Below are 12,015 nucleotides of genomic sequence, written 5' to 3' on the forward strand. Positions count from 1 at the left end.
ACAACGCTGGGAGAAGTGTGTGGAGTCCCAAGGACTTCGAGGGTGATTAGGTTTCCAACCCTCCAGGTAAGCCAATTTTTTTTTCCCAGCCAATGGTCCGATACTTTTCGGACAGACCTCGTATATTGGATGATGTTGAAATTGAGGATGGCCCAGTGGTTGTTCCAGCAATAGCAAAGATTTCGTGTCTGCTACCTACAACGCGTGTGGAATGTCTTAAACCTAAACCTACTTCTAGGCATCTTATATATGCTACTCTGGAACCACCCCTAAACCCAAACAGTTCAACTGTCAACCCCACTGAGGTCCTTAGACTGGGTCTTAAACATAAGATCACTGTCCCCAAAATCATTGTTGATCAATGATCTAATTATTGATCATCACTTAGATATAATTGGGCTATGTGAAACCTGGCTTAAACCTACAGCTGTCCTCCCCTTAAATGACGCCTGCCCACCAGCATATACATTTAGTCACGTCCCTCGTGATGCGAAGCAGGGCGGGGGTGTTGCTCTTATTTATAAAGCTAGGTTTAGTTTATTAGCTGTTGGGGGTTACAACTATCACTCGTTTGAGCATCTGATTCTCCGCTCTGCTCAGGATATTACACATTGCCAAAGTCAGAAGAATAAAAATCAATCGTATTACTTTGTCACTGTATATAGGCCTCCTGGCCCATATTCTGAACTCTTAGATGAATTTGGTGCGTTCATCTCTAACTTGTCAACTAGTGTAGATAACATTCTGATCATTGGTGACTTTAACATTCATATAAATAAGCCTTCTGATCCCCTCTGCAAATCATTTATGGAAATTGTGGATGCATTAGGATTTCGGCAATGCATTCGGGATTCGATGCACATTAGTGGAAATACCCTGTATCTGGTTCTCGCACGTGGTATTGCTGTCATGAATACTGACATCATGCCACTTACATCAGTGGTGTCTCATCACTCACTTATTAGGTTTACAGTTTCGCTGCCGTGTTAGTGGTACAACAACCTTATATATTATTACGGCGATGCATCAACTCCTCAACTAAGACTGAACTTGAAGCTAGACTGCCTGATGTCTTTGCTTCACATTTGACAAATGCACAGTTAGTAGACAGACTTGTGGATAGGTTAAACTCAGTGCTCAAAACTACACTCGACATGACTGCACCACCTGTGTTAAAACCACGCTCCCCCAAATCACAGTCACTTTGGTTCAATGATTATCTGTATGACCTCAAGCATAAAGCAAGAGGTCTAGAATGGAAATGGCGTCGTTCAAAATGAGAAGTATTTCACCTTGCGTGGAGTGATGCTATCTTAGACTATAAGCATGCATTATTGACTACAAAGTGGACTTACTACTCTGATTTGATCAACAAAAACAAACATAACTCAAAGTTCTTGTTCTTGGCAACACGTTTTCATGGACAACCACCTGTAGTTCACTCTCCTTTTACAGCACAAGATTTCCTGGATTACTTTGGGAAGAAAATAGAAGACGTCAGGTTAAACATATCCCGGCATGCCTTAATCCAGCCACTACACCCTGCTACTGATGTGGGCGCCACTACTGAGGTATTACCTAGATTTACAGAATTTGACAGTATCTCACTAGGCATGCTGACAAAACTTGTAATGTCAACAAAAAGAACAACCTGTTTATTTGATCCTATACCAACAAAACTGTTTAAGGACCTGTGGTCCACTCTTGAGCCGACTGTGCTGGAAATGATTAATCTTTCTTTAACTTCTGGATCTGTTCCTAAATGTTTCAAATCTGCAGTGATTAAACCATTACTTAAGAAACCTAATCTTGACCCTAGTGTACGGACAAACTTTCGGCCGATATCAAATCTATCATTTTTCTCTAAAATTCTGGAAAAAGTGGTGTCACGGCAGCTCGTAGACCAGGGGTGGGCATCGAGGGCTGAGACACTGCAGGTTTCCCATGCAACCATTCACCTCAGCAGGTGGGTTGCTGATGAGCTTCTCCTCTGAACATAAACACCTGGTTGTCAATGAAATCACCTGCTGAGACACCTGATCATTAATGAAATCACCTGCTGAGGTGACTGGTTGCACAGAAAACCTGCAGTGTCTCGGCCCTTTATGGCACATGATTGCCCACCCCTGTCGTAGACTATCTTACTGAGAATAATCTCTTTGAGCCACTGCAGTCTGCTTTTAGAAAATATCATTCCACAGAGATGGCTCTCACTAAAGTGGTGAATGATCTTCTGCTTACACTGGATTCGGACACCACTACGGTTCTGTTGCTGTTAGATCTCAGTGCTGCATTTGATACAGTGGATCATCATATTCTACTTGATAGGCTGGAAAATCATTTTGGGATTACTGGGAGTGCCCTTGCATGACTGATGTAATACCTGATCAGTTGTTCTGTGTTTTGTACAGTAACACTACCTCTAACCTTAGTGACATGAAATTTGGGGTTCCACAGGGGTCTGTCTTAGCCCCCCTGCTTTTCTCCCTTTATATAGCACCCCTTGGGCACATATTGCGGCGTTTTGGGATTACTTTTCACTGCTATGCAGATGATACTCAGTTATACATGCCGATAACTGCTGGTAATCTCGTTCACATAAAATCCTTAGAAGATTGCCTTGCAGCAGTGAGAAGTCTATAAACTTCCTACTTTTAAACTCTGATAAGACTGAAATGATGGTTCTTGATCCAGTGAGACATCGGTATCAATTTGACCAGTTAACTCTCAGCCTCGGCTCGTGTGTCATACATCACACTGACAAAGTGAGGAACCAGGGGTAATTTTTGATCCTTCGTTGTCCTTTGGCCTCCACATTACAAATATTACTAGGACTGCTTCTTCCACCTGCGAATATAGCAAAGATTCGTCCCATCCTGTCTATGGCTGATGCTGAGACCCTGATCCATGCATTTATCTCTTCTAGATTGGACTACTGCAATGTTCTATTTTCTGGTTTACCGCAGTCTAGCATTAGGGGCCTCCAACTGGTTCAAAATGCTGCAGCCAGACTTTTGACACACAGCAGAAAGTTTGACCACATTACACCCATTTTGGCATCCCTTCACTGGCTTCCTGTCCCAGTGAGATCAGATTTAAGGTTCTGCTACTAACCTAAAATTATTCATGAACTGGCACCTCCCTACCTAGCTGACCTAATTAAACCTTACGTACCGGCCCGGGCTTTACGTTCTCAGGGTACAGGACTACTTTGTGTCCCTAAGGTAAATAAGAAGTCTGCGGGTCACAAAGATATCCTAGCTTTACGGAGGGCTTTTTTATAGAGCAATAGACTCTTTTTCCAGGCTAAGTAAAGATCTTCTAAATTAGTGAGACGCCATTTCCTCTCCAACTTACGGGTTATCTGCTTTAAGCTGCGAGTTTGTGAGTTATACCACGGACTCAGGCACTTCTGATTTAAAGCTCTCTTTTTCAGAGGAGCTACAGCATCCAAAGTTGTCTTCAATGAGGATAAACTATTGACGAGATACTCTATCTCACTTACAGAGTTTAGGTAGCTACTCTGCACTGTGTTGGTATATGGCATTAGAGAACATAAAGAAGGAATCATATCCTTAAACCTAGTTACAGCGCTTTCTGAAAGACTTCTAGTGTAATGAAACTTATTCCCCACTGCTGGGTAGTCCATCAGAGTAAATGTAAATGTTATTAAGAAATGATCAGACAGTTAAGTCTTCAATTTCCATACCATAAGTCAGAACAAGATCTAAGATATGATTAAAGTGGTAGGTGGACTCATTTACATTTTGAGCAAAGCCAATTGAGTCTAATAACAGATTAAATGCAGTGTTGAGGCTGTCATTCTCAGCATCTGTGTGGATGTTAAAATCGCCCACTATAATTATCTTATCTGAGCTAAGCACTAAGTCAGACAAAAGTTCTGAAAATTCACAGAGAAACTCACAGTAACGACCAGGAGGATGATAGATAACAACAAATAAACTGGTTTTTGGGACTTCCAATTTGGATGGACAAGACTAAGAGTCAAGCTTTCAAATGAATTAAAGCTCTGTCTGGGTTTTTGATTAATATAAGCTGGAATGGAAGATTGCTGCTAATCCTCCGCCTCGGCCCGTGCTACGAGCATTCTGGCAGTTAGTGTGACTCTGGGTGTTGACTCATTTAAACTAACATATTCATCCTGCTGTAACCAGGTTTCTGTAAGGCAGAATAAATCAGTATGTTGATCAATTATTATCATTTACTAACAGGGACTTAGAAGAGAGAGACCTAATGTTTAATAGACCACATTTAACTGTTTTAGTCTGTGGTGCAGTTGAAGGTGCTATTTTTTTTCTTTTTGAATTTTTATGCTTAAATAGATTTTTACTGGTTGGTGGTCTGGGAGCAGGCACCGTCTCTATGGGGATGGGGTAATGAGGGGATGGCAGGGGGAGAGAGCTGCAGAGAGGTGTCTAAGACTACAACTGCTTCCTGGTCCCAACCCTGGATAGTCACGGTTTGGAGGATTTATGAAAATTGGCCAGATTTCTAGAAATGAGAGCTGCTCCATCCAAAGTGGGATGGATGCCGTCTCTCCTAACAAGACCAGGTTTTCCCCAGAAGCTTTGCCAATTATCTATGAAGCCCACCTCATTTTTGGACACCACTCAGACAGCCAGCAATTCAAGGAGAACATGCGGCTAAACATGTCACTCCCGGTCCGATTGTGGAGGGGCCCAGAGAAAACTACAGAGTCCGACATTGTTTTTGCAAAGTTACACACCGATTCAATGTTAATTTTAGTGACCTCCGATTGGCGTAACCGGGTGTCATTACTGCCGACGTGAATTACAATCTTACCAAATTTACGCTTAGCCTTAGCCAGCAGTTTCAAATTTCCTTCAATGGCGCCTGCTCTCGCCCACGGAAGACAATTGACTATGGTTGCTGGTGTCGCTAACTTCACATTTCTCAAAACAGAGTCGCCAATAACCAGAGTTTGATCCTCGGTGGATCGGCTAGTTCTAAAACTAGCAATAAAATAAACATACTAACCTAAACAGTAATCAGAGTTATACGATTTAAACCACCCTAATACTGCTCTAAAATAACACAACCTAATCCCTAATCTAAATTAAGGCTTCTTCAAGTTATTATACATGCAAACACACACTCACACCACTACTGACGCACCGACAAAACACTCAAAGCTCACACCAACACAAAAGAACGTTAAGCAAAGTTGAAGTTTTGGTTCAATATTAGATCTAACCAACCAAAATTCAGTACTCACATACAGCACAGATCTCAGTACTAATTAGTGTAGACAACTTTTTAGCATCAGACAGTTTAGCAATAACCATGCCGCTGGTTTCCTCTGGTGAGCAGATAAGTCGCCCGATCCCGAGTCCAGCTGGCTGTCAACTTGTCTTATATTTCCTGCATAGCTCATCCAATAATTTTCCTCGCTTCGCCGTTAGGCTTTCCCAGATGTGTATCTTAGGTGTGTTCCTTGAGCCTTTTTTTCGCCTTATAACCAAATCCCTGATGTTATAATGAGCGAATTTGATAATTCCTCAAAGGGTATCCTTCCTGTTAGATTTGGGTCCAAGGCGATGGCTCCTATCGATGTCCTCTAGCCTCACATCGATGTTGAGATTGTTTTTAATAATGCAATCACTACATGATTTGTGTTTTCACGGTCATTCTCTAGAACACCGTAGACAAGGCGTTTCGTCTAGAATAATGCTCTTGTTCATCTAACATGTCCTCAATGTCATTATACTTGTTTTGAAGTTCGTTTACTTTGTCAACCATGTCCTTTCCATTCATGTTCAATGAGTCTTCTACTTCCGCTATGGAATCTGTGATAGCACGCTTTATGGGCTGAGTGTCAACCAAAAGTTGACTAATTTACGGATAAACCCGCAATCCTGAAATAATGCATCGATTTGTTTGCTTACCAGTGGTTGTAATCCTACCACTAGGTCGTGTTTTCCTGTACTTTTGTCCTGTTGCATCTTATGTTGTTTGACCATCCACTGCCACGCCGCTCCATTAGGAAGATAAAACGTCCTGGCCGAACGGTAAATCCAAATCAGCTATACAGCGGGCGAATAGTAGAGTCAACAATATATTCTCTCTTGGGACACAGCAGAGGCAAAAAAAATAGCCCAGGTTTATTAATAAACCATACTATTGTTGGTCGATCTGAACCAAAGTTTGCTACACGAGCTCTCATGTTGATGACATCACCTCTGTTCCTTATTAAGCCCATAATTATAAAAATTATGGGCTTAAATCCATTTTTGTCACATACAGTTCTTTAAACAAGCTTGGGCTGTGCTCAGAACGCAACAACCTCTGCCAACAGAGTAGTCACATTTTTCAATGTCATACTGGTGCAGTACAAAATTATATTGACCTTTTGTTAAACACACGTTATGGGGTGTTTGCTACAAGCTCATTTGCAAATACCAGGTCAAGGTCATTTAGAGTTTCCACTTGAAAATTTCAAATTAATGTTGACAAATATGTTATACTGAGATGGAAACAATTACATTATAACAAATGGACTATTAACTTAGCAGTCAATGGTATTCTTATTAAGCCAAGGCATCTCCAAGCAGTGGAATTTGAAAAGGTTTAATTTTAGGTCAACTTTGAGCCAAATGCACTTAAATCTCCCACAATACTTATCACACATTAAACACCTATGAGGAGCAATATGGGCCAAGTTGGAAGGCCCTATAATCACAGTTCCAAAGTTATGGCCAGTTATGTTTTTGTAATCTTGTTCACAGACAGATGAAAAAACAAACCAAATACTTTTGAAAACATTTCTTCTGCATACACTATTTAATAATAAACAACCAACAGGGATAGTACCATTTGAACATGTTCATTTTTCAGAAGTGCAACAAAAATTACATTTGTTTTGCGTGGGAATAAAGAACAAGATTGGACGATTCAAGTAGGAAAAAACAGAACACATACAGTGGCTTCCTAAAGTTCATGCATCTATCCCCTGACTTGTCTGAAAAAACTGGCAATTAAAATGATTTACAAGTATTAGACCGAAGGGGCTGATAACTTATGCAACCCATCATCCTGGCTTTTATATTTTTAATTAATTTGTCAAGTTGTAGAGCTTACTTTCAGTTGAGTTTAAGGAAGATAATTTAGAAATTTTATATTGACAAGCCTAATTTACATTTTGTATTTGAAATGCCATAAACAAATTAAAATGTGTGAAATACCAAGGGTGTGAATACTTTTGCAAGCCACTGTATGCGTTGTTTATCCTACTGAATCTTCCAATCTTGCTCTTTATTCCCTCTGTACAAACTGCGGTCCATATGAGGTATTGCTCATTTCAAAGGCTGAGAACATGAGACATGAATGTCCTGTAATGTCTCTACAAGGTCAACACAAAGTGTCACAGACAGAATTGGTTACTGTCCACCTCAAGTGAGGCTGAAGCCTGAAGTCTTCATTGAGGGGTTGCCTGTCGGGCCTATTACCCCCCCCCCCACCTCGATCCGAGCACCTATGAGCCACTTAGACACGGCCTTCTCAACATCTTTACAGGTGATGTGGCTTGTCAAGGAGTTTTCTTCAAGCCTCCTGCAAGGACAAATATAATGGTCACTTCATATGTGCTAACACCTTTCAACAAGGACTGTAAGGCAACTATGTTAAGAAAAGCACTATGGGCAATTCCATATCAATCAACCAAAACCTTGATTTTGACAATGGTCAATATTTTTGTCCAAACATTCCTCCATGTCTGGAATTTCAGCATTTCATTCATATGCACATTTTTCATATCCCTCTCCTCTCTTAATGCAACCACATTCTTTCCTAAAATTTGAACACTGGGGCAGTACCAGGGCTGTGAAATGAAAATTGCGAAATCAGAGGAAAATATGCAGGGGTCTGGCGGGCATAGGCCCCCAGGAGCCGGGGTCTCGGGCTCTGTGGGATCCCAGAAACCAAATTATTTGTTTGTTTTTTTTATTTAATGATACATTTTCCGCATCTACTGGAACAAAAAGCCTCAAAATTGGTGCATATTTAAATGACCCTGTATTCAACCTTTCATTTGAACCGTCAATGATTATGTTGAAATAACAGATGACATGGAAGTTGGACCTGGAATGATTTCATTTTAAACCAAATTATGCATTAACTCAGAACAATTAAACTACATGAAAATCATGAAGACGGAAAAGACTGTTAAAGCATTTCAAAAACCACAGCTAAAGATGGAGAATAGTCAAAAAATAACTTTATTGATCCCACAGAGGACAAATTCACGTTACGCCAGCTCTTAAGAAAACACACAAGGTAGGTTCAAGTAGAGGAAAATGTTCATCAAACAGTGTGTGCAAGATAAGCAATAATAATACAAGACATAAGAAATGAGGTAGAAATAGAATATGTATACACACACACACACAGAGTAGTGTTCAGAATAATATTAGTGCTATGTGACTAAAAAGATTAATCCAGGTTTTGAGTATATTTCTTATTGTTATATGGGAAACAAGGTACCAGTAGATTCTCACAAGCTACAATCCCTCAAATGTGGCTATTGTTTTTTGTAAAAATGCCAATTTTATTGCCTTTTTCAATGACTAGAGGAAATGCAAACCCAACTTTTCTATTTCCTTGCAATAGTATGCCACTTTTAATGTCCCCTCAGAACATGTCTGAAGTTAATGTCCCCTCAGAACATGTCTGAAGTTAGGAAAAAATGGAAAACTGGTAGGTATTATTACCTTTGAATCATCTAAATAAATTAAAAGAAAAAAGGAACTGAGGACCATGGTGTCTGGTCCGTTTCAACTGATATGAAATTGCCCCTATACCACACACACACACACACCTTTGAACACACCAGTTAAGCATGCAAAAGACATGTGCAAACACACTACCTAGCCAGAACAACAAACGCTCCATACACAATATTTAAAATCAACATATTTGTAACAGGGTATTGTGACACCTTCTAGTATCACTAGAACTTAAAACATTGTTAACATATACACCTACCATATATGAGGGTTGTCAATAAAGTAACGGTCCTTTTTATTTTTTTCAAAAACTATATGGATTTCATTCATATGTTTTTACGTCAGACATGCTTGAACCCTCGTGCGCATGCGTGAGTTTTTCCACGCCTGTTGGTGACGTCATTCGCCTGTGAGCACTCCTTGTGGGAGGAGTACTCCAGCCCCTCGTCGGAATTCCTTGTCTGAGAAGTTGCTGAGAGACTGGCGCGTTGTTTGATCAATTTTTTCTAAACCTGTGAGACACATCGAAGTGGACACGGTTCGAAAATTAAGCTGGTTTCAGTGAAAGGTTTAACAGCTGATGAGAGATTTTGAGGTGATACTGTCGCTTTAAGGACTTTTCACGGTGCGAGACGTCGCTCAGCGCTCTCAGGCGGCGTCATCAGCTTGTTCAAGCTGAAAATCTCCAAATTTCAGGCTCTATTGATCCAGGACGTCGTGAGAGAACAGAGAAGTTCAGAAGAAGTCGGTTTCAGCATTTTATCCGGATATTCCACTGTTAAAGGAGATTTTTTTTAATGAAAGACGTGTGGACGGGTCTGCGCGTCGGGATGCAGCCGCCGCGACGCTCCGCCACAGGAAAAACACCTCTGTTGAAAGCCTTAAGGACAAGTTGGAACATGTCCTGCCTGTTAAACAATTTCTCATATACTCACTCCACTGAAAGCCATCAAAAGCCGCCTGGATTTTACAAATGGTTATCAACACGGAGGTGTTTTTCCTGTGCCGCCGCACCGCGTCGGCTGCGTCCCGACGCGCGGACCCGTCCACACGTCTTTCATTAAAAAAAAAATCTCCTTTAACAGTGGAATATCCGGATAAAATGCTGAAACCAACTTCTTCTGAAACTTCTCTGTTCTCTCACAATGTCCTGGATCAATAGAGCCTGAAATGTGGAGGTTTTCAGTGAAAATTTTAACGGCTGATGAGAAATTTTGAGGTGATTCTGTCGCTTTAAGGACTTTTCACGGTGCGAGACGTCGCGCTGCGCTCTCAGGCGGCGTCATCAGCCTGTTTCAAGCTGAAAACCTCCACATTTCAGGCTCTATTGATCCAGGACGTCGTGAGAGAACAGAGAAGTTTCAGAAGAAGTCGGTTTCAGCATTTTATCCGGATATTCCACTGTTAAAGGAGATTTTTTTTAATGAAAGACGTGCGGACGGGTCCGCGCGTCGGGACGCAGCCGACGCGGAGCGGCGGCACAGGAAAAACACCTCCGTGTTGATAACCATTTGTAAAATCCAGGCGGCTTTTGATGGCTTTCAGTGGAGTGAGTATATGAGAAATTGTTTAACAGCTGGACATGTTCCAACTTTTCCTTAAGGCTTCCAACAGAGGTGTTTTTCCTGTGGCGGAGCGTCGCGGCGGCTGCGAGCCGACGCGCGGACCCGTCCGCACGTCTTTCATTAAAAAAAATCTCCTTTAACAGTGGAATATCCGGATAAAATGCTGAAACCGACGACTTCTGAAACTTCTCTGTTCTCTCACGACGTCCTGGATCAATAGAGCCTGAAATGTGGAGGTTTTCAGCTTGAACAGGCTGATGACGCCGCCTGAGAGCGCTGTGCGACGTCTCGCACTGTGTGAAGTCCTTAAAGCGACAGTGTCACCTCAAAATCTCTCATCAGCCGTTAAAATTTTCACTGAAACCAGCTTAATTTTTCGAACCATGTCCACTTCGATGTGTCTCACAGGTTTAGAAAAAATTTTGATCAAACAAAGCGCCAGTCTCTCAGCAACTTCTCAGACAAAGGAATTCCGACGACGGGCTGGACGACTCCTCCCACAAGGAGTGCTCACAGGCGAATGACATCACCGACAGGTGTGGAAAAACTCACGCATGCACACGAGGGTTCAAGCATGTCTGACGTAAAAACATATGAATGAAATCCATATAGTTTTTGAAAAAAATAAAAACGACCGTTACTTTATTGACAGCCCTCGTATAACTTCAAACAGTTTCAAGGCATTGAACTCCGTCTTCCCATTTCGACTCACAAAGTTATACTGCCTGGCTAGGCCATGGTCTAGGAGGAAGGTCATCATTCTTCTTGTGGCCTCGTCAACAGTTGCCCCCCCATGTCAGCCACAGCTGCAACCTGAGGGAAAACAAAGGCAATACAAAGCAAATTCAAAATTTATCTTTATTACTTACTGGAGTAAACTACTCAACATGAAAGAATTGCCAGAAACATGCATGTGATCACACTTGGGAAGTTTCAGATCAAATTAACTGCGAGCCCCCAATAAAACTGAATTGAGTTACACTGCCCCGAACTTAACATACATACCACTTCGGACATGAAATCTGGGTTTGCCAGCTTTTCTTCCATGATTTCAACATCACGAACTGCCTTTAGGGGGAACCCTTCTGGAATAGAAGAAACTGTAGTCCCAACGTTGCCATGCTGTTGTAGTAGTGTTTGTAGGATCCTCCCTTGGATTTTCTGAGTCTCTTTCACCTCCTCAATCAGCGTTATGAGGCAAGCAAACATGCTGTCCTAATTTGTGTTTGATGGGTATGTGGTGAAATGGTGACATCATGACAGGCCGAAACAGTGGGCCATCTATAGTTATCCTGAGGCGGCGGAGGTGAAGACCCGAGGGTGGATGGAGGCGGCGGAGGTGAAGACCCGAGGGTGGATGGAGGCGGCGGAGGTGAAGACCCGAGGGTGGATGGAGGCGGCGGAGGTGTCTGCATAACCCTGAGCGTGGATGGAGGTGGTGGAGGTGACGATCCGAGGGTGGATGGAGGCGGCGGAGGTGTCTGCATAACCCTGAGCGTGGATGGAGGTGAAGACCCGAGGGTGGATGGAGGCGGCGGAGGTGTCTGCATAACCCTGAGCGTGGATGGAGGTGGTGGAGGTGAAGATCCGAGGGTGGATGAGGTGTAGACCTGCTGCCGGACCAATCATCATCCTCATCCTCACTGGACAAAATCACTCGCGTAGAAATGTATAATATACAAGCACAA

General features: G+C 42.1%; 1 long non-coding RNA gene across 1 annotated transcript; it reads right to left on the bottom strand.

The window, feature by feature from the left end:
* Window positions 1–7,343: 7,343 nt before the first annotated feature.
* Window positions 7,344–11,640, bottom strand: LOC117508234. Its single transcript, XR_004560021.1, has 3 exons — window positions 11,333–11,640; window positions 11,040–11,140; window positions 7,344–7,590 (listed from the first exon to the last, which is right to left on the bottom strand). It is a non-coding gene; the product is annotated as an uncharacterized LOC117508234 (long non-coding RNA).
* Window positions 11,641–12,015: the final 375 nt, after the last annotated feature.

This window comes from Thalassophryne amazonica, chromosome 4 (genome assembly GCF_902500255.1).
Source record: "Thalassophryne amazonica chromosome 4, fThaAma1.1, whole genome shotgun sequence".
Taxonomy (NCBI): domain Eukaryota; kingdom Metazoa; phylum Chordata; class Actinopteri; order Batrachoidiformes; family Batrachoididae; genus Thalassophryne; species Thalassophryne amazonica.